Source organism: Akebia trifoliata, chromosome 11 (assembly GCF_017979445.1).
Source record: "Akebia trifoliata isolate Shusen 1 chromosome 11, ASM1797944v1, whole genome shotgun sequence".
Classification (NCBI taxonomy): domain Eukaryota; kingdom Viridiplantae; phylum Streptophyta; class Magnoliopsida; order Ranunculales; family Lardizabalaceae; genus Akebia; species Akebia trifoliata.
The window spans coordinates 48,978,922-49,003,293 of record NC_141385.1 but is presented as its reverse complement, the minus strand read 5'-3'; the positions used below and the strand labels follow the sequence as shown (position 1 = coordinate 49,003,293).

At 33.7% G+C, this 24,372-nt stretch overlaps 1 pseudogene across 1 annotated transcript; it reads right to left on the bottom strand.

Moving 5' to 3' along the window:
* Positions 1–613: 613 nt before the first annotated feature.
* On the bottom strand, positions 614–20,803 carry LOC147392348 (putative LRR receptor-like serine/threonine-protein kinase At1g07650; annotated as a pseudogene). Its single transcript, XR_015182960.1, has 21 exons — positions 20,443–20,803; positions 20,029–20,188; positions 16,091–16,162; positions 15,897–15,965; positions 15,735–15,806; positions 15,575–15,643; positions 15,377–15,448; positions 14,748–14,819; positions 14,577–14,648; positions 14,410–14,475; positions 14,253–14,324; positions 12,040–12,108; positions 11,856–11,916; positions 6,689–7,223; positions 6,401–6,613; positions 4,051–4,159; positions 3,100–3,220; positions 2,768–2,979; positions 2,421–2,662; positions 1,168–1,318; positions 614–1,014 (listed from the first exon to the last, which is right to left on the bottom strand). The product of XR_015182960.1 is annotated as a putative LRR receptor-like serine/threonine-protein kinase At1g07650 (transcript).
* Between the last annotated feature and the right edge of the window lie 3,569 nt (positions 20,804–24,372).

Here is a 24,372-nt window from a genome sequence, read left to right as displayed (position 1 = left end):
GAAGCAGTGTTTCAAAATCAGTTCCAATTGCTGGTTTGTTTGTGTTTCATTGGATTTTGTAATAAAATTGGTTCAATGAATGAATCATCAATTCTTTTGAACTTCAAATTGCATTAAAATAGTAACTACAACTATTTTTAGTAACTACAAACTACTACAACAAGATTGAATCAAGATCCAATGGTGGTTGGTCTGACTAATTTGAAAAAAATTCGGTGCAACCATCAATTTGATTTTAAAACATTAGGTTGAAGTTACACCATTTTCGGCCTAGCATTGGAAACAGATTAGGGTTGGTATAACACAAAATTCATTATGGAATGCTCTGAAACCCAACCACAACAACAACAACAAACAAAGCCTTCTAGCCATAGATTTGTTGTCTGTTACCCCATGGTAAGAAAAGCTCCAGTAGCCCATGTTTTAATTGTGAACTTCCTAGGGAGATCAAAATGCTCAAACCCACAATCACACATGTATCTTTTATTCAATAAAAGCTTTGTTTTCATAAACTTACATTCATGTTGAGCATAATGAAAAGGATAAATACGTCCGTAACAGTACACATATAAAACAAGACAATCAAAATAGTGCACATTGCTCTATTCTCGGTTTATTCCAATAAACTAGAATCTGGATTGTAGGGGATTTAGAGATCTTTGGCCGACGTGGAAGACCCACTCCATTGGACCATCTAACATACTCTGGGTTCTGACTCTCACTCTGGATCTGACTCTCATTTGTGCTCGGATTTTGGTATTGCTGAAAATTTCCTGAAGGCCTCAAATTTCAACTCATCCCTAGACATACTCAGATCAGAAACAACTCTTGAACAATTTGTCTACCTTCGAGCATGCTCACCACCGCAGACATTGTAGGCCTAAGTATCGAAGATGCGTTAGTGCATAAGAAAGCCACATTAATCATCCTCAGGACCTCTTCCTTGTTGAATTCAGTTCCCAACCTTGGATCCACCAACTCCATTAAATTTCCTTTCTCCTTGAGAACCAATGCCTAAAATGGCCTCCCAAAAAAAAAAAATTTATTTGAGGAAAAACGAAAAAGGTGGTAAAGGAGTTGCTTATCAGGAAATCAAGTCCAATCATATAAAGCTCATTAACTATAAGCAAAAAATAATATAACAGTAGGATTCTAGATCTAAATTACCCAATCGAGAAGCTAAATGCCATCTTCTTTTGATGTAGGACTTGTATTGCTCCTCCCACTGACAATTTCCATGGTGACAACTCCAAAACTGTAGACGTCTGCTTTGTCAGTTAGGTAACCTCTTAAGGCATACTCTGGTGCCATATATCCACTGAAAAAAAATCAAGATTATCACATATTACAATTGTGTGCATGAGTTCAGACCTAGTCATAATAGTTGTATATGCGTACCTCTACCAATCAAATTATTCATTGTCACTTACTCGTATATTTACAGAGGGAACATTTTATACTACTTAACCAGTAACACTGAGTTATTATGCTTGCCTTTATTGAAAAATCAATTATGATTTTGCACAATGGATCAAAGTTCCATAAATGTGGAGAGATTTGAAGATGAAGCCCATAGATATGAAATATATATAAGGGAATGCTAATGTCCAAGACTTCATAGGGATGTTGGCATTCTCCGCTATATTTACTTTTCAATAATACCCTCTCCATTTTATCTTTTTTAGTGGAAAAGATAAGGGTATATATACTGTATATATTTTACATAATAAATGCCTTTGTTATGTTGGCATTGATTGTCAAAGCATTAATTTATTGCAAATAAGGTATTGAAATCCAATGACTAAAATGTCCTTCGTATTGTTAGGTGATACATGCATTTATAATGTAAAAGACCAACATACCTTTGTCTTTTTTACAAAAGACAAAAAGAAAGATAAGGGGTAATATTGGAAATTGAATATGGTGGATAATGCTAATGTCCCCATGAGATCTTGGACGTTAGCATTTCTATATATATATATATATATATATATATAGAGAGAGACGAGAGAGAGAGAGAGACTGCAACATCAAAAAAAGCCCATATTCGATGGCTCAAGGCCATCGAATTTCATAAAATTTGATGGACTGAAGGTCGAATTTCTTTTTTCGTCGTGTCGAAACCATCAAAATAATGAGCAGGGAGAAATTCGATGGCTCTACACCGTGTCGAATATGCGAACATCAAGAATTTCGACAGCCATGGACCATCGAAATTCGATTTCTAAATTCGTGGGCCTTGGCCCATCAACTTTTCTTGTCAAAATTCCAGTTTTGATGTAGTGCACTATCTCTTTTTAGTAGTAGAACATAAAATTATGAAAAAAAAAAAATTACTAGAAGAGTCTTTGAGGTAGAGGAATAAAAATAAATAATAGAAGTCAGAATATATTAAGAGCAATATAAGCATGATGCCTCACAGAGTTCCAGCAATTCGAGTGCTGATATGGGTGTTATCCTCTTCATCAAGTTTGGCCAAACCAAAGTCAGCTTATCTTGGGTTCAAGATCCTTATCAAGGCGGACATTAGTAGCCTTGATGTCTCTGTGAACAATCTTCAGTTGTCGATTCGTTCGATGGCGATAGGCTAGACCTCTTGCTATACCAACACAAATCTTGTGTCTGGTCAGCCAGTCCAACTTCAGTTGATATTCTTCTGAACCTTTAGATCATCAACTCCACAAAAATTAAAGATTTCAATCTAAACAATATTACCTATCCTACTAGACGGACCAATTATTGAAAAGGCAAATGAAGCTGCACTTACCAAACAAAGCACGGGCTAGACTGTTATTTTCCATGTATTCATATATTAGCAATAGTTGTCTTCCTTCGATACAAACATCCATAAAGCCTTACAAGATTGGGATGTTGAAGAGCAGAAATCATTCCAATTTCATTAACAAATTCACGGTTACCTTGCTTTGATTTAGAAGAAAGCTGTTTCACTGCAATTATAGTACCATCTACTAGATGACCCTGCATTTAAGTAAGAATGCAAAGTTTCAATTATATAACCATAATAGGGATGACATGCATATATTTGGATCAACAGTGATGGATGGGGGTTCGAGAAAAATGATTCCCTATATACAATACCTTGTAAAACTGGCCCAACACCCCCCTTCTCCAATCTTGTTTTCAATATCAAAGTTGTTTGTGGCAGCTTTAATTTGTCTTAGTGTGAAGGAACCAGTTTGTAGGTCTAGACCTCTCAGATCTGTCCAGAAAGATATGTTAGAAAAGGTGTGCATCCTGAAGTTCAGACATTCATTGTTTCATTTTTCACATGGTGATATGTAGTCCTGCTGTCCAAGCAGTCCAAACATGGCATTTTTAAATTCATTTGACGTCTCGTTCATGAACAAGAATGAGTTGTCTCAGACGAGATTTCCAATATGTTTTGTCTTTTAACTATACAACAAATGAACCATGGTTTTTATCTCGTCTGATATGTTTGACTTATCTATCCGTCTCATTGGTGGACGATACCAAGACATATCATACGAGTCGTCTCAGTCTCGAACGAGATTGAAAAACCATGATCCCAAGACATGTTAATAGAGACATGAATTAATATTAAAAGTAGACCATCAATAAGTGTAAGGTGAATTCAAAATAGATCTTTGAAAGGAGAAAAAATTCTTGCCTATTTCTTTTTTGGTTGTTTTACCAAAATGGGAGGGTATATTTTTCTAAATTATCTTCCCTGGCAGACATTTTAAAAATATTTGTCAAAAAGTTCATATACCCACTTTGGTGTTTAATTTTTACCAAAAATGTGTATCTGTTGTTCAGTCATGATTTTTTTTAGTTTAACACTCTTACCTTTTTGGAGAAAAATAAGTTCATTTTAAGAATCCAAACAAAGGTATAAAGTAAATTAAGTAAAAGACCATACAGCAGATACCATCCTGGTAAAGAAAAACCAAATCATTCATGCCATTTCTGTAATTTCCCTTCGTTTTTAAATTTTTTTTTAAGTGGGTTATTATTTATTTTTTTCCCTTTAGTAGGAGGATTAAGTAATTCATTTGGAAGATTTCCCACCTTCGTCAATTGTGCTCTTTCGTCCAAGGCATCCTTTCCACCAAAGAGTACCAATAATCACAAAAATAGCGCATGAAACTGAAGCCACAACAATTCCAACCACAGCCAGCTGTAGATAACTTTGAAGGAGGATCGAAAACTGCACTTATCCCCAATTATTAGACAGACATACATCCATTGATACACTAAAAAATGCATAGACCCAAGAATTGTCAGAACTTAAGTCCACTTGGCTGATTTAAAAGAGAAATTTGAAGACTATGCATCAATAAATATAATTCAATTAGTTCAAATCAACAAAACAAAATCACTTTCATGTCAGATTTCTTTTCTTTTGTACTTACTCATTCTTAATTGTTATATTAGACTTTGACATATTTATATGAAATATACCAAAATATTTCTATTTTCACAAGGTTCGACACAAAATTTAACCATCATTTTCCTTTTGTACATATTCCGGAGTGTTCATTTTGCAAAATAGTTCAATGAATGGTAAATTTCGATTGAAATAATCAAATTTACTTAAAATAAAAATTTTCATGCAAGAATATTCCAGTCGAATCATTTAAATGACATTATTATTCTCATTTCTATGTAGAATATTGTTGTTTTGTCAAGCTCTCAAATACCAATGCTAATGCAAAGTGAAATCATTATTAATCTTTATTTTCACTCCACATGGTTGTTTACCGCAGTATGATGGCCTATAGGTGTGTGTTTCATGTCAGTTTTTATATTACCTAAAGTAATATAGCATTTCCATTATTTCTGTGAAAAACTGTATTATTCTATGCTAGTCAAAATGTTTATAATAAAAAAAACATCTCAATTTACAAGCTGACTTAAATATTATACCGAAACCAAAATTTATGACCTTGTTCTTAATGTTTTCATATTTAAGAAATTAGCGAATGTAATTTACCCTTTAATTTGGAATTCATTTGTCAGACATTTTTGTTACAGACACAATCAAGAACCTGCATGATATAAAAAATATGGCAAAGAAATGTTTTCAAAGTATATGCAAAGAAATGTTTTTCAAGTATATTCGATTGGGTTTGCCATCGCTGAAATTTTGGTCAGAGAAATAGGGAACAACAATCTAGAAAGAGATATAATCCAATAAAGATTTATGACTAAAAAGTGGTACATCTAAAGGTATTTAATATATATTCTAAGCGTTAAGGGCAAGTTTACTTGGTTTTCTAAAATACCTTTTTATATTACGAGTAAAATTTCTTTTATATTACGCTGTCAATCCCAAGCTTAGATAAAGAGTGAGAGGAAGACAAACATAACATGGATTTAGGTAGTGAGACAGGATATCAACATACTTGGATTAATGTAAGACATGGCTTTAGACGGAATGAAGAACAAGATTCACTAGTCGATCCCAAATTTTGGAATAACGCTCTAATATTGATGATGATGATGATGATAACGGATATGATATTTTAGCATAGCAAAAGTATGGTATGGAAAAAATAAGGAATATTTTTTGGTATAAAGGGGTCTATTATATGTTTTTATTAAAAATTTTATCTTTCTTCCAAGCAAATTATATCACGAAGATGACCGGACGACACATGGATGTAGAGTTCATGTTGTAGATTAGATTTTAAAAAAATTAATTTTTCCCCTAATCTAAGACTTTGGAAATGGACGGCCACTGAACTCTCAAATTCAAAGTTTAAAAGTAATCTAAGCCTGTGGTGTCCGATCATGTTTTTGGGTCTACATAACCCTTGAAGAAGAAAGAGGAGAGAGTTGCAGTAGAGAGAAGATGAGGAAGAAGAAAAATATGGCGTGCCATTAAAAAAATTTAATTTTAGTTTAAAATCCACAACACGGAATGCCCTAAAATTTTGTGGCATGCCAATATAACTCGTGTTTCTTCCATCATTTTAAATTATATGTCCATTCACTTTATTTTCTCCAAAAATTCCACAATTTGCATTCTTGAAATATAGGTGAATTAATTATCAACAAGAATCAAGAAAAAGAAGATGAGGAAGAAGAAAAATAATGGCGTGCCGTTAAAAAATTTAATTTTAGTCTAAAATCCACAACACGGAATGCCCAAAATTTTTTGTGGCATGCCAATATAACTCGTATTTCTTCCATCTTTTTAAATTATATGTCCATTCACTTTATTTTCTCCAAAAATTCCACAATTTGCACACTTGAAATATAGGTGAATTAATTATCAACAAGAATCAAGAAAAGATCGAATTCATATAATTTAAATTTATTTGTTCAATGATAAGAAATGCCTGATATAAACATCATTGCTCACACTACCTTATATAAGCATTTATGAAGCTTAATTAATATTTAAAAAAAAAACATTTGACGACTTACTAGATTTCACAGAAATAGCGGACACAAGAGGACCATACGTTCCTCTAATAGGGATCCCTGTTGTTCCTTTCCCAGCCCAATAGAATCGGATCTCTAGTGTCCCACTAGTATTCACAACTGCAGTAAAATTTTTAATTGTTTCCTTACCAATACCACCTGCTTCATCCACGATATTGAAATCCTTCAGTTCTTGTTTCCCCTGCAATAAATTAATCTAAAATTAAACCAGCTGACATTTATATACTAATTATGAACACATAATTTCATTAACCACCTGAATGTAAACATCAAATAAGCGCGTTCCGAAACTGCTATAATTGTCATTTGTAAACATTATCTCCGCAAAGTGAAGATACACGGTGTAGTTCCCATTTTCCAAAAAAATCCAAATACGTTAGAGAAAGGGGTGAAAGGCGGGCTTTTGTGTATAATTGATTGTTTTTCATCGAGAGGATGGTTTTATTTTCTCCTGTATAGCTGCTTTCGCCATTAATATCCAAGAAGTTTCCAGTGCTGCTAATTGCCCAATTAGATTGACTTTGGAAAAACTTTGAAGGAGAAGCATTGTCTTCATCTCCATCATATTTCATTTTTCCATCATCAAATTTTGCTCCTCCACAATTTATATGAAATGAATACCGCTCTGGCACAAAAAGAAGTAACGTATTAATGCTCCAAATAGGAAACTTAATTTTGATCATAGGCCCCTCAAATTGGTTTAATCCTTCTCTTTCATTTAGTTTTAGGGTCTGTATGATTGCACATGGAAAATGGACGTGAAAATGATTTTCCCACCTCTTAATGTTATTCTTTCACAATTAACCCAATCCCCCAAAACTAAAAAAAACCAACACTCTTCTCAACATTTTCCTTGGTGCAATCAAAGAACGGAATTCATTTTTCCATGATCGTCTACCTAAGGAATTCATATACAACATGTTGTGCACGTGACGTTCATAAATGATATTACTTACGATATTTTTCTTTGTTTTTTCAAATGTTGATTAATAGAAAGAAATGCTAGATGGGTGTTGATGAAAAAAAAAAAAGAAATACAAAATTAATAATTACTTCTTTTCACATAGTATAGAAATAACAAATGAAATTAAAAGGGGTTTTTTTTTTTTTTTTGCTAAGTTAGATTATATTAAAAAGGGAAGAAAAATGGGGAATCCCTAATTTATAGCTCGGACAGATGGTAGACCCATCCTATCCCCTACAAAAGGTTGGTTATTGGAATTCTAGATTAAAATAAAATGGTATGGTTAATGATGGTTACTAATACAAAGAAAGATAAGCTTTTAAAATTTGAGAAGGAAAAAAAAACTTTCTCATTCCAAAAAATCAGACTTACTCTTTCGGCAGCTGTTCAAGCATGGAGCAACTTCACTTCTCAATCAATAGAAGGTCACGGGCATGTTAGCATTAAGAGATTAGATTGAATGCATTTGTATTTGATAAATAAATGAATGGAGTAAATGGGTGATTATGTACAAACTTTATGATGTAATTTTAAAAAATGAAGAAGATATTAGTGACTTACAAGTGTTCCCTAGAGAAGAGCTTTTTAAAAAGGTTTCTGAAGAAAATAATACAATGTGAAAAGTATAGTATTAGTAAGAAAATATTTAATCATATTAAGCTAGAATTATAAAAAAGCCAAAATTGAACAAAAGTATTCGTACAAGTTGTTTAGCTGACATCCAGATTCCCCTAAGCTTCCTGCTGAGTAGTTGGTGTAGGAAAGATCACTGTATGCCGACAATGTAACATGAAAAAAAATCATCTTCTTGACTAAAATAGTAAATTTTTGTTATATAAGATAAGTCAATATTTTCTTTTTTAATTCAGCATCCATAAAAGCTAAGCTATTATCAACAAGGAATCTAGGATGGAGAACAAAAATCCTTTGAGAATAGGATCTCACTCCTTTGCGGAAGTAGTGGCCAGATCAAGAGACAACACAGAGGGAGATCCTCCTTCGAAGAATGATTCTTTTATGAGATCTCTAAAGAAGCCATCGCTTTGGCTTGGAGAACCTTCTATCTCATTCTGGGATGAAGATGTGAAGGCTGGATTGGAGAAATTTAAGTTTGCTCTAGTAGCAAAGTTTGCCAAGCCAAAAAATGGAGGAAAGCAATTTCATCCAAGGTGGAAAGTATAAGAAAGTAAGTTCGATCATGGAAGCTTGCTGGGATTTGTGAAGCTTTAACGCTGGATTTTCGTCACATTCTCCTTAACTTTTCTATCAAATCAGATATGATTTCGATATGGTTAAAGGAGTGGATTTCGATCGATGGCTATGTGATGAGATTTTTTAACTGGACTCCTCTCTTCCCTCCTTCGGAGAGGGATGCTGCCTCCATTTCGACTTGGATCTCTTTTCCGAACATTCCATTTTTTTGCTACGAGGATGCAAACCTTTGAAGCTTAGCCTCAGTGGTTGGAAGAGTCTTGGCAATTGATAGGGCAACCAGTCATGGCACCTGTCTTAATGGGGTAAGAGTTTGCGTACTCTTAGATCTACTCAAAGATAATCGCAAGTAGGATCACTCATGGGCAGCATAGTTTGTGGCAACAAATATCTTATGAGTCAATCCCTCTTTACTGTACCAACTGCTTGAAGCTTGCTCATCATGATAAAAACTGCAAGCTCAAAGAAGGACCTATCAAAGCAATTGTCCCAGGAACAAAGGTAGTGGAGAAGCAAAATATAACAAATGTAGGAAAGGAATGTAGAGAGAAATCAAAGAAAATTGGATCTAGTGTTTTCAAATCCAATAGGCCGTTGGTTATTCATGATGGTCCAAAACTAAAGGAGAATGATCAACCCGTTAATGGCAAAGGAAAAGCTCCTGCAATTCCCCAGTCTTCGATTGAGGAGGATAGTGATATGGCAGCCACTAATGCTGATGTGGAGAGAGGTGAGACTTCAAAATCCAAAGTGGCATGTGATGTGGCAGCTGAGGTGGAACTGTTAGAGCAAACATATTTTGAATTTCAAATTCAAAAAGATCTGATGCCTGCTTCTGAGATGATCCCCACGCCCAGTCCAATATTTCCGATATTGGAGATGTTGTTGGAGCCAAACAAGGAAACCGCCTTGGATCCTATCGTGGAGAATCGCCAACTTAAAGAGGGAGAGATTCTCGAGCAAGATTTGGGGGAATCTTCTCCGCTAGAACAATCCACTCCCAAATATGGCTCCTTATCGTCTTTAATGGAAAGAACACAGGTAGCACCGAAGATGCTGAGTAATGGATCCCAGCCGTTGAACTTAGAAATCCAACTTCTTCCTAATGATGCAGTTGATGATGAAGCGTCAGAAGAGAATGAAGATGAATTCTGGACTAGCAATCCTAAAGAACTTGATTATTCTTCTGATCTTGGAAGTGATAGAGTCAAGAAATTGAGAATTCGAAGACGTCAATCGTGGTTTAATCTGGGTCCTCCTAAAAGGACTAGATCGAAGAAAAATATCTAAACAATTGTTTTTTTAATGTTAGCTCTAATCTAGAATATTAGAGGAATCCAATATTTCTCTTCCTTTTAAATCCTAGGCTGCGATTTCAAATGTTGTCATTAATAACCATGGGTCAATTTGGGCATTTTGGTTCGGAAACCCTTTGAACTTTAGAGTGTTGCATCAATCGCCTCAATATATCCTTATTGAAGCCATAGTGGACTAGAAACAGGTCGTTCTTTGTATTTTTAGAGCTTCATGGTTATCTCAAGAGCGTCGGGATCTTTCGCATGAATTCAAAAGGTTCGCTAAATGCCAAAGGTAATGTAATAATTGTGGGGGACTTCAATATCGTCTTCTATCCCGATGAAAGAAGGGTGGGAGGTATCCAAACCGTGCTTCAATGGAGGACCTAGGAGACTTGATTGGAGCACTGAACTTAGTTGATACTGGCTTCTCTGGAAATAAATTCACATGGTGTAATAATCAGAAAGAGAGTTATCGTATTTAGGGTAGATTGGATAGAGCCTTAGTTTCTTCATCCTGGGTTTCAGAATTGGGCTCGCCTATTGTTTCTCATCTGCCTAGACTGTCATCTAATCACAACCCTTTTCATGTTCAGCTATTTAAATCTTTATTGGGGCCCAAACAATTTAGATTCTTTGATTTCTGGACTGAGAGGGATGACTTCTTACAAATTGTGACGAACTCTTGGGTTCCAAGGGCGGAAGGGTCTCCTTTGTATCGGTTCTTTTCAACACTCAAGAGATTGAAAATTGTTTTAAATGTTTGGAACAAGGAGGTTGTGGGTAATGTTTAAATGAAGCTGAAGGAAGTAGAAAACAAAGTCCAAGAATATGAAAACTTACTTGCTACTCAAAGTTGGGATCAAAACCTATATATGGAGTGTCAAAAATCCAAGATGGAGTATGCTACATGGGCAAGCAACAAGGAGTCTTTTTGGAAGCAGAAGTCTAGAGTCTCTTGGCTCCAGAAAGGTGATAGGAATACAAAATTTTTTCACATGTCTACTAAGATTCGAACAATGAGAAACTCGATTAAAAGAATTAGAAAACCTGATGGGACAGTTATTGAAGATCCAAAACTTGGTGATGCCATTGATGTCATTGGGGTGATTCCAAGGTAATTTATCATATTTCTTTTTAATCTTATTTATTTATTTTTATTTTTTTGTCATGTTTTGACCCCATCAAGAATCTATCAAGAACTCATCAAGAATCTCCTACCTCATCAAGAAACCCACCAAATCCTTCCTAAACCATAAACACCTATATCATTAAACTCTTCTCCAAATCTATCCTATTTTATTTTACCCAACCTTATTTCATACCCCTAAACCTAACTACATCAACACCCTATTGCAAAATATTTTAATTACAAAATTTTGTATTTAATACCCAATGGGCCTTTGTTGAAACCTTTCACAATGGCCAATAAAACCTTTTCTTGAAACCTCCTTTCCCTCAGTCCTTAATCATTTCTTTATCTTTAAAAACTTAAATCCATCCCTAACAAAATAGAAAAACATCATAACAAAAAATAAACCTTTATAGTAATCCTATAGTTATCTAAATCCTTAATCCAAACCCAAAACTAGATCCCTTACCCTTATTTCATCTTCTTCATTCCTCATTCCCGTCTTGCATCAGAAACCTAATTTTATCTTCTCTACTTTTTCAATCTTCTTCTTTTCTCATTTTTCATTTCTTTCCCCTCTTCCTAATCCAACCCTAACTTCAACATCTCTTAACCTTCAATTCAAACTAGAAAATATGCTACCTAAACCAACAAAAAACAATGCATGAAGAATGATGAAGAAAGCACCAAGAGAAGAAACATGTTATTACCATTTTACAATATTCATTTTGCTTCACAATTGGATTTTCCTTAACTAAGATTGAGTTTATTAGAAAACTGTAATGGTAAGATAAACGTTAAGCATTCATGAAGAACTTACTAGTTTTTTCTGCTTCATCCAATCTTGCACAGTTCCATTCAGCGAATTTTGAGTCAAGTACCTAATCAATGCTCTCTCATTAATTCAGTTCAGATCGTTGACTTGTTATCTATACCACACTAGCATTGGAAACAGCTAATACTAAAAAATTTCGTAAGAAAAATTTGATAATTAGATCACTTACACAAACTCTAAACGCAGATTTTTAAAGCTGTCTGGAATTTGTCCTACTAGCTTATTAAAGCTGAGGTCTCTACAAAAAACACAACACCAGCAGAGAGAGAAGAAAAATGTTGCATCCTAGATGTTAACAATCATGTTACTTACTTCCTATATGTTATTTTGAGCTAGAATAACACATCTTAGATCTGTGATCATCTATTCATTCTTTAGGAGTCAACTTGGTCATTTTGAAATAGTTTATTACTTTACCATGTATTCACCTTATTCCTTGAACCCCAATGAATCGATATCCAGTTTAAGATTTGCTCAATATATATTAAATGCTTGATTTATTTGTTCATATGAGTGGAGAAAATGAGGTGTCCTAAATTTCAAATGGGTTGGGATATGTAGACTCGTGAAAGTGAACTCATATGTTCAAAAACAATCTCAACCGTATATGTGAGATTCAATGGTTGAGATTTATCTTAGAGATCTGTAATATATTCTTGGGATACATCTTATATCCCAACCGTTGGATCTCACATATACACGACTGGGACTATGTGTGAACATATGAGTTCACTTCTCATGAGTCCACGGGTCCTGATCCTTTTCAAATATCTTAAATTAAGTGTTCAAACTCAATTTGGATAAGTTATGAAAATGATGTAGGATAAGCTGTAAAAGACTATATGGAACGACATGATCAAAAGAAGATGGCTTGAAAGGCTAAGCACACACCTTAGCTTCAAACAAACATAACTTTGCAACCGTAAATCAATACAACTACTATTATACCAGTTTGGAAAGCTTATGACTAGCTCTACAACATGGACAACAACCTTGTGTTGTTAGGCACATTTTAGGATCACGGAAAAAAAATACTATAATAGAGGTCAAAACAGACTTTTTGGGTTACACTTTCTGTTTTAGTAATTTTCATTTTAGCATATTTTGGGATATTTTGGGGTATTTTGGGTATGAAATTGTTTTAGAAGATCATTATTAGGTATTTCAAGGTTAATAATGACATTTTATTCGAATTAGAATTTTTTACTAGTTTGGCAAGTTTACAATGTCGACTTTAAGTTTTTCTAGATATTTTGGATACATACAATTGCAGTAGAAGTGGAGTCAAAGAGTGCTGATTTTGTAACTCAACCTGACAGGGTAACTTAAAAACTCACTGACGTGGCAGGTGCAAGAACCGTAGATTTTTTTCCTTGTAGATTCAAGGTTCTTATCATAATAGGAAGATGGTGATCTTCCCCTTCGTTTCCTCATCATTAGAGTATGAGTTTTTCTTGCATTGTACTAAGGTGTATGAAGACATACCAAATCATATTTTATGTTAATTAGGATTAGATCATCTAGTTAAGGTACTAAGGTGTACGTAGTTAGGGTAATTATGCAGCTATAGATACCTACTTTCTCTATTTAATACTATCTCACTAGAGATCAATTGTATTAGATATTTACATCATCTTCAATTCTATCAACAACGATTCAATAGTGTAAGGAAACCTCATGCCTCACAATGAACTGAAACAAATATGCACTAGTCATTTATGCAAGACTATCAATCTTGGCCTTGGATAATGTAATGCCCTGACCCAAATTATGGGTCCAAGTGAACCCTATTCTTTAGTTAGTTATCTTTTTAACTATCATAAGTGTGTGGCATCCATTATTTCATTTTAAAGGGATCCAGCATAGCCAACATGTGGAGGGCATTACTAAGGAAAACAGAACTAGTACAATTCCCTTTGGATTGAGGGGTAATTAATCAAGGGCATGTAAGTATTTTACACCTTAGGTGGTTGGTCTTCCTCGGGCCACACAGTGGGGACATTCCACACTTGCAAATGAAAGCTTAGTATTTTCCGAAAAAGAAAAAACCTATTTGAAAATGATCTTTCAAAATAATAACAATAATAAGATAATAAATGATTCAAAACCTTGGGGTAATTAAAATTTTCCCAAACCAACATGATCATCTTCTTGAATCTTCTATAGGTATCAGATTGAAAAAATCTCAAAGATTTGAAATGGTTCGTGAAGCATAGGGTCCAATTAGACTAAATATTCTTCATCACCTAGGTTTTCAGATTATGAGTTAGACTATGGGTATCGGTCTCCAAAATCTAGTTTGTGATAGATAAGCATCTCAACATCTAGTAAAGAACTCTTTAAAAATCATATTTGAAGCAAAAAAGGATCGCCTATACTTACAACATTTTCAAGTTTGCCATACCCCCGAGATAATCCGGTATCACTCCAGTAATATTACAATTCCTCAATATTCTGCAACCCAACCCAATCCAATTTATGTCAATTTAAATTGTTTAACACTTTATATTATGAGACACATAAGAAGCATTTAACTCACAGTGTCCTCATTTGTGTCAAGGTATTTAGTGGTGGGAAGTTTGTTAGATTTGTGTCACTGACCCTCCTTCACATAGAAATTCCACCAAGTTTTAATCAAAGATCACCAAAAAAAACACAAATTCACAAAACATTAAAAAAAGATGAAATAAGGGAGGGTTTACTCACAAGTTAGTTAATTTTGTCAAAAGAGAAATACCAGAAGGAATGGGACCTTCAAAACCGCTTGCCATTATCTCTCTGCCATTAACGAAATTCAATGAAATGCATCACAAGTTATTGAAAATATGGGATTTTTAAGATTGAAAGGCACACAAAATTGTTAATTAAAACTCTTACAATCTATCAAGCTTTGTCCAGTTCTGTATAAAATCAGGTAGCCTTCCAGTGAAGTGATTATCATTTATCCGACTGTATAATAGTAACATGGATAATATTGAAGGATATTTACAAAAAAGTGATCAAATTTTGACGAATTTACGATTCCGGCTCACTGTTCATTTTAATTACCAAAACGTGAACGATAATGAAATCGAAGGTTTTTAAAGTGACAATTTCGTTGGTTTAAAGTGACTAGTTTGAAATGAATAATGATGAATGCACGCAGTTTTGGTACTCGGTTGGGTACGCGTCTGTCATGGCAAGGGCACAAAAAATTTGTTCATTCATGTTTTGGTAATTAAAATGAACAGTTAGCTAGAATCATAAATAACTCATTTTCAGCTCACGAAATGGTAATTCAACCTAATATTGAACTCAAATACTCAAAGAAATTTTGATTAAAAAGAAAAAAACAAAAAACAAAAAAAAAAACAAAAAATGTGTTCATTCACGTTTTGGTAATTAAAATGAATAGTTAGCCGGAATCATAAATAACTCATTTTCAGCTCACGAAATGGTAATTCAACCTAATATTGAACTCAAATACTCAAAGAAATTTTGATTAAAAAGAAGAAAAAAAAACTTACAAGTCCTTCAAGTTGGTCAGGTTAGCAAATGTCTTTGGCAACTCCCCAGTAAAATTGTTGGAGCTAAGATGTCTACAATAACAAAACCACAACAATCAATCCATTGTATTTTGAAAATTGATAAAATTCTTCAAAACACGCCAATTTAACAAATACCCATATTCAAAAAATCCCAAAACAAATATAAAAAAACCTTACAGTATCTCTATGCCAACCAGATTTCCAAGCTTTGGAGAAATTCCGGAGAGTTGGTTCATATCCAAGACCCTGAAATTTTGAATTTCCATTTAGAAGAAACTCTTAAAAGACTTTGGTGTAATAAAATAGATGACAAGAAGTTAAAAAATAAAAAAATTACAATTTTTTGAGAGTGGAGATGTTCGCTAGTTCGTTCGGGATCATACCCGATAGCCCATTTCCTGTAAGGGAGCTGAAACCATAATTCTCTGTTAATTTTAACTTTTAGAAGAAAAACAATTATGGGGATTGGAGAAGGGTTTAAGAGAGTGGGACAGCTTACATATTTATTAATTTCATGGAACCCCATTCTTTTGGTATTGTACCTTTGAGGTAAGTGAGGGCGAGATCACTGTGGAGGAGTGTGAGGAAGAAGAAGAATAGTAAACAACCTTTCTTTTTAAATTTGGCGTAATTTAAGGAAATAATGCAAGGAAAAGCTAAAGTGAGCTAGGGGGTGTATGGAAGAGGTCTTACATTTCTTCGAGGTACTGAAGCTTGACCAGCTCTGGTGGGGGCACTCCTAACAGATCCTGACTTTGGAGCACTCTGAACTCCAAAAGAAAATTGTGAAAATTTTCCCCAAATTAACAATAGGGTCTGTTTGTGGATTATATTTTTAGCCCTCAGAGCTCAACAGCCAATGACATGTGCCACAAATGACAGCAGCAAGGTGTCAACTCAGCTAAGTTGGTAAAAACGTGTGGAGGGTTAATCCCACACCTATGTCCAAATCTCATTGAATTCACTTTCACCATGACTCCTAATCACTTTACATACCCAACAAAACAAAAGAAAATAGAGAGAGATATCTGATTGATGTAACTGTTACATTTTTATTACGAAAACTCCCTTGGACTTTGGACTATTCCATGGGAACCTTACTTATGAAGTTTGTTACCCATCAAACCTCATTTTATATTGTTTGTTACGCTACAAACCTTGGGGTGGGATCCACATCATAAAATTCAAATTTATGAGATTTAATTTGTTACTTTAACATACGCTAAAATGGATTCTAACAGCATCAATTTGTAGTATCTAAAAACATGATTGGATGCCATATGGGCTATAAAGAAAAAAAATTCTAAGAATTATACAAAAACAAAAATCGAAAAAAAGTTAATTTTCGTCGTTGAATTTTAATTTTAAATTTGGAAGTTTGATAGCCATCCATTTTCAACACCTATGATCAAGCTCCAAACTTTATTTTTATTTTTATTTTTTTGAATTTTTTTTCATCCCCTTATGAGTTTTTCCATGAAATATAGAAGGTTGTGTTGTTGGATTTGCTAATTTGATAATTCATGTGAGTCCAAACAAGCCTTCGTAAGATAGTCATGATAGCCTAATTCATAAAGTAAGGTAGTAAGAAACTTGCTAAAGTAAGTTTTTGTAATATAATTGCAATAGATAGGACTAGTAATGATCTGAAATATATTTGATGTCCAAATCGGTCCGATTCGATCCAAAAAAACATGAAAAATCGGAGTTTCAGATCGGATTCGGATTGAAATCTTAGATCTGAGATAATTTCGGATCTACCTCAATCCGATCCGAACATACTTCAATAATTTTTTTATATTCTTAATTTCATATAAACACATATAGATAGAATGTTTTAGTCTTTTTAATTTCACTCTATATCTCTAGTAGGAAAGCAGGTTTTTTAAAATTTTTAACATTGATAATTTGAAAATAAGGCATGTGTTCGGATCGGTTTTGGAATAAGGATGAAATGAAATGAAACGGATTGGATTCGGTTCACATATTTATTAATCTGTTCGGATTGGATTGGAGTAGCAACAAATAGGTCTATGAGTGTAAATCTCTTAAGAAAAAAAAAAATTGGAGCTCCAACCTAGAACCCAACTTCGTGAGAGAAGGTACCAACTTTTTTTTTTTTGAGAGAGATTTTATTGCCACACCAACTTTTGCTAACACCACTCCAATTCATAAGTAAATCATCAAAGAATTAACACACATTTGGGGTGGTGTTAACAAAAGTTAGTTTGGCAATAAAAGCCCTCTTTTTTTCTTTAATTGACGATTTTTTTTTAATGAGTTCACTAACTGGTTGCTAGTGGGAATTGAACTCAGGTCTAAATCGATTAAAGTTTATTAGTTTCAATGCCACAACTATAGGAAACTTTACAACTTTCTTCTCTTGTAAAGTGGAGCCCACCTCATCATGAAGAGGGATAATCAACATAGGTTCCTTCGACTCTTATTTACTAATTGGAGTCGTGCTACACTGCCTAGATTGGAGACTGGGTCCAACACTAAGTTGACCTGACAATGCATAGATGACCATAGATTTATTTACTCGAGATACAAGTTAGAAGATCAACGATTCTCCATACATTGCCATGTCAACTCAGTGTTGGTTCCGGTGTCCAACTCAATAAAGCATTGATTTTCTACCTGGCAGTGCATAAGAGAATTGTTGATTTTTTAATTTGTATCTCGAGAAAATAAATCTATAGTTATATGTGTATTGCCAGGTCAACTCAGTGTTGAACCTAGTGTCCAACACAGGTAGTGTAGCACGACTTACTAAGAGTCATGATAAATTGACTCTCTAAAATTAATACTCTTAATGATGCTCCTAATGTGGTAGTGCGCAAAACTATAGATTTTTTGCTCACTATGGTAGTAAGGCTAGTTGGAATAAATAAAAATTAACCCATCAAGCATGTAAGAATCATGTTTTACATCATCTTTAAAAAAATTAAGAAAAAAAAAATCCTTTTTAAACCTAATCAAGGGCATTGAAAACGAACGATCAATGAAGTCCAAATATTCAACGAAAAGATTTTGATATCTCTGACACATGATGTTCTCTTAATCGTATAATTGCACTATAGGGAACTATAGAGGAAAACTAATATAGAGGATCCGCTCTTGCAAAAAACTTATTATGAGATATCGTTATATTTTAAGGAAGCGAATCCTCTAGTAATTATTTGAACAATTCCCTATAGTGATTTTTCTGCGATCTTGATTCGATCAATTTTAAATTCAATAACACTCAAGTCCTCTAGTTTTTCAAGCATAGATCATATTTAAAAAAGAAAAATTCACAAAAAAAATAATAAATAAAAAAATAAACCACAATTTAAAGAGTGTAGATTTAGTGTTTTGTTGATGTGACGATATTTGAACTGCTCAAAACTACTAATTTAGTAGATCCGTTCCCTATTTTCAAATTGATGGTATACCTTCTCCAAGAAATTAATATAATTAAATAACCTACAGACCTTCATCTTCAATCTTTGGATTTAGAAGTCTATTGATTTTCTCTCAAAAATCAATCATCTTCAAGATTAGGGTATTACCCTTGTCTTGAATCTTAAGATACTATTTCCTTTCAAGCCTCACGAACAACATAAATTCTTTTGGGAGAAAAATGAATGCTAGAGTAGAAAAATCAAGGGTTTTTTTCACAATCAATCGAAGACATGGATTCAAGAAAGATCAAATAGGCTAAAAATAATTTTGCATTAACAATTTAAAGATAATAGATTTTTTTTAAAAAAAATATCGAAGAGGTGTTGGCTAGAGATTGAAGATAGGGACGCATGTCATTAATTTGAAGATTTAATAGGGCCGAAATCTCAAAAATTGATCACAACGTGTAGGGGTACCTGTCTTGATCACCCAACGAAAGAGAGATCTATATCTTGGTGATTAATTTCACATTAGAATCTCTAGCAAATCTCTTTTCATCTCATCCGTTCAATCAATGTTGTGCGTACAACACTATAACGTTGTACACGGGTCGTTTCTATATTGACTTCCTCTGATATTGGGGTGAACGCTGCACTGTCGTGCTAGTGCACAAAGCGGGAAAAAAAAATCTATTGCCCTCTATGCACTGCCACGTCAGTAGTGTTGAACTCAGTGTCGAAGAAAGTCGGTCAACATTTCCCTTCTTAAACTTAAACAAATTAGGGTAAATTATACTTTGACCTCCTATAATTTGGTAAAATTCCATGTTCACCTCCAACTTTTTGATAATTGCAATTACATCCCTTATAATTATTTGAGATCTCATTTATCCCCTCTTCCACCTACTTATCGCCAACCAAACATCTAAAAAATAATTTATATTTTTATAAAGATCATTTTACTTTTTTTTTTTTTTAATTTTATTTTTCTTGACAAACCAAAATACCCCTACGAAAAAAATGGTTTCATGCGTAAAAGTGGGTGTTTTAATTATCGCTTTAAAAGTTTTATTTTTTAAAAATAAAAAGGTAAAATAGTAAAATAACATCTGAATTTTAACAACGATAGTGAAAGGGGAGGTAAGTGCAATTATCAAAACATTAGTGGGTCAACATGGATTTATGCCAAACTATGGGGTGGGGTCAAAGTTTAATTTACCAAGAAATTACGAAGGCTTGACGTACATGCTGATGACGTGGCAAACGGTATCGTGAGTGAACGTGCAATTGCATGTAACGGCGTTCTCTTGATTTAGCCTCCATCCTGCCTGACCTGTGCATGGATCTACGTTGAAGTTCCAGTCCTTCTTCCCCAAGGTCTTCGCTATGCCTTCTAAAGCCTTTACTGTAACCAAAAGTGGATAAAAAAAAGACTATAACACCCCTTATTTATCAAAACCGAAGAAGGAAATCTTCCTAAGGATCGAACACGAGAAGGGTAGGTTCAGTCACTCAATTTGTCTTCTTCACGTAGATCAGCAGTAGACTGAGAAATTTTATGAAATACCGAAAATACCCACACTATTTTGAGTGTAAGTTTGGCTATCTGCAGACTGCAGGGAGATTTTAGTCACAAATAATTTGAGAAATTTGCCTTACCTTCACTTGAGGCAAGAGTCGCTCCAAACGCTAATGGCTCGATGAAACTAAGCCAAATGATCCAAAAAAAGAAAAATTGCCCAACGTACATCTTTAGATTCCTCGTTTGATTGGAGAGAATTCCAATGATGTAAATCAGACCGTCGGATTCTATGGGGTGGTGCGAAATGGGTTTGTTTTGTAGAGAGATTTGTTCGAGAATGGAAGAAAGGAGAGGAAACGAGTGGCGGAGACGAGACTAAAACGCTAGGCTCATATAAAGGATGAGATGATAATTTCTCAGTGCACTGCCAGGCAGCTTCTATTTATGACACATTGACCCAACTCACCAATTCAAGACAAAACTCCAGAATGTACGCAGCTCTACCGAGTTAGATGGGTTATCAAATAAAAAATGGGTCGGAATACCTTGACTCATGAAGAATTACTCCAAAAAAAAAAACACAAAATCCAATGGTTTTGAGCTTTATCCTCCGGATAAGTATCTCCAAGATGTGTTATAAAGGTACGCATGAATCCCAACTGTTGGATTTTGTATCTAAACAGTTGGAATTATGTATTTTCTTATGAGTCAATGGATCCCAACCCATTAAAAATAAATATAATTATTAATTTTGAAATATTGAAAATTATCTCATCTTAACGGTTGGGATCATGTGTTTTCTTTTGAATCATTCTCACTCGTATCTCGATGACAAACATCTATGGTTCTAACATACATCCACGTTAGAAATCTCCCCCTCAATGCACATTTCCATATTACTCCAGCACGACTCTAAAACATTCATACTCGATATTTTTCCCAATGGAGAAACTATGAAAATTAAGATTGACACTTGTTGTCCCTCCCATCCCATCATTTTCAAAACACACCCACTAAAAATAAATGAAAATTTCGAATAAGTCCATTCAGTTAACTATCTCTTCTCTTACAAAATTTCATTTACAACAAACTAGCAATAAGTTGTCGATTTGCTATGAATGGATTCAGTAAGAAGTTACCAAATGGATCCATTGGGTACTTTTGTTTTTTCACATGAGAAGGTAAGAATTTCAATATAAAAAAACAACTTAGTAGCCTAGTATGCACCCCTGCTTATTCTAGAGATTTGTACATAGAAACCATTGGACATTATCATTAGGGAGAAAAGTCTAAAAGTTAATTATTTCTCCTCTCATGACTTTCTAGGATTCCGACCAATGAATGATGTTATGTGGAAAAGACCTTGACTTACTTAACAACGCTTTCAAACATTTAAAAATATTTAGATCCCTTCAACGAAAACCATTAAAACTATCTACTGGGGGTAGCTAAGATGGTAAGGAGGGACTGGGTATACTCTACAAGTTCTGACTTCAAGTCTTTATATTCCCCTCCACTGTAATATGGCTACTTAAATGATGTTACATGATAGGTGTTAGATGGAGCGTGACACTCATAAATTAATTCTAATGAATAAGGTTGTCCCATGGGTTGGACGAAGCCCAATAGATCATGATCAGCCTGTTAGACTCAGAGATACCTTATTCCAAGAAAAAAATACCCATTAAAACTCTTGAAAGAACATGTCTCCTCTTTAAGTATCACATATCATCTATGTGACGTTGGCAATGTTGTTTGTGTGTCCACCTTGTCATCCCTAAATCATAACCATTGAATAATAAATTTTTATTTTGATATCTATGAAATATGAATTTATAGATACTTGTGAGTGAATATCATCTGGAGATGAGATATTGTTGGTATTTCTGAATGAATAACATCTGGAAATGAGAAAAAATCAATTTTTTATAAAAAGAATTGAACCAAAAAATTATTTTTCATCGAGATGAAAGAAAATTACTAAAACTTTTCTAACCTTAACTCATGGATGAGACTCTCCATTAGTTAGATGGTTGAGATGAGAGGTAAAAACCACATATCAATACTGACATTACCTAAGTAAATACAATTTTTCTCTAGGGTTACATTTATCTTGGGCACATCCCTAGTTTTTTTCCATGAAAATACGCATTCATGTACCTTCAAAACTCATTTTTCATAGAAAAAAAATATTTCTTTTTCATCAATTTTCTATCAACAATCAAACAACCCATTAATGAATAAAAAATAGAGAGATTTACCTGGCAGACCTATATGTTGCAATTTTTTTTTACATAAACTCCCTTACTTTATACACTTTGTGCGTATGTTACATACACAAATCTTACTTTATGAATTTCACTACCATGACTAACTTGTTAAGATTTCAAATCTTACTAAAAGTCGTAGAGCCCACATTGATAATCAAATTAGCAATCCAACAATACATCCTTTTAGATTTAATAGAGAAACACAAATTTGAAAAAAAAGGCAATTTTTTAATAGAAGTACCAGAGTCAGGTCGGTAAATCTCTGCCACTAATAAAGAGAGTCATTGGAGTCAAAAGGAAAGATGCCAATCATCTGTAATCTCAAGCTCTTTTAAAGTGTGTGGGTCCAGCCATCAATCATGACTTTTTACGTCTGTATGCAATTATTGATGTCTGACGTCCCATGCAAAACATTTTTTCCATCACCCGCATGCTCATGATTGCGACAATTGACTTAATCTCAACAGTCAAATTTACTTTATTAGAAATTTATCGTGCAATTTTATTGAATCGTGCTGGAGGCATCTCAGGCTGGTGAAAGTGGATAGGAATCATACTTTATCAAGTTTGTTAGTTTGAACAAACCTTACTTTTCTAATCATGCTATTATGACTTACATAATAAGATTTTAAAATTTACTATGCCCACATGGATAATCAAATTAGCAATCCAATAATACAGTCTTTTAGGTTTTATGAAAAAATTTAGATTAAAAAAAAATACTCTTTTTGAGCTTGATTGAGATATTGAAAATGAATGACTACCGAACTTTCAAATTTAAAATTAAAGTTTAACGATGAAAATTAATATATATATTTTTAAGTTCTTAGAATTTTATCTTTTAAATCTTGTGGCATCAGATTGCATTTTTGGATGCCACAAATTGATGCGATTAGAATCCACTACAAGTTATAACAAATTAACATCATAAATTTGAATTTTAAGACGTGCAAATCCCCACTCTAAGACTTGCTCGATAACAAACTTGATAAAGTAAGGTTTGATGCATAACAAACTTGATAAATTAAGATCCCCTGGGAGTTGTCAAAACTCCAAGGGAGTTTTTGTAATAAAAATGCAACAGTTGGGTCCGTCGGGTAAATCTCTCTACTTTATTCAAAACTTGAATCTTCAATCGTTCTAGCAGTTTCTAAGGTACGATTGTAATGTTCTTAAACAAATGAGAATTTTTTGTTAAGGAGTGACGATGTTAAGCTATTAAATCAATATGATATGCCATGTGTTTATTAAAATGCAAAATGCACACCACTTAGAACAACTCCAATCGCACTTAGGCTCGGTCTCCCACTTCTCCCAACTTCCATTTAGAAGAGTTAGAGGGGAACTTTAGCACACTCAGCATATAATATTTGACTTCTACATATTTTAAAATAGTTTGGAGAGAAACTTTTTAATAGGCCAAAAAAGAAGAGTTAGATTCTCTCTCTACCTTATGGTGATAAATGAAGATGACCTTTGGTTGTAACTTTATGGAGAGCCATTTTGAATAGACGGGTTGGAATGCATACCTTTTGAATATAAAAAATGACTCTCCATAATGAAACGCCTAAAGATTAATGAGAGTCCCGTTAGTATTGCTTTTATTTAATTTCCCTAAGTGAAAGGTAAGTCTTTTTTATAGATCCCAATCAATATGTGTTAACAACTCTTTTATCATTTTTTTTCTTCATAAAAATCATCTAACATTCTTTTCTGAAACATAACATAATTTTTGTAAAATCTCATAGTAAATTGACGAGTTCCAAGATTTCTTATTAATAGACTTAAGTACAAAGT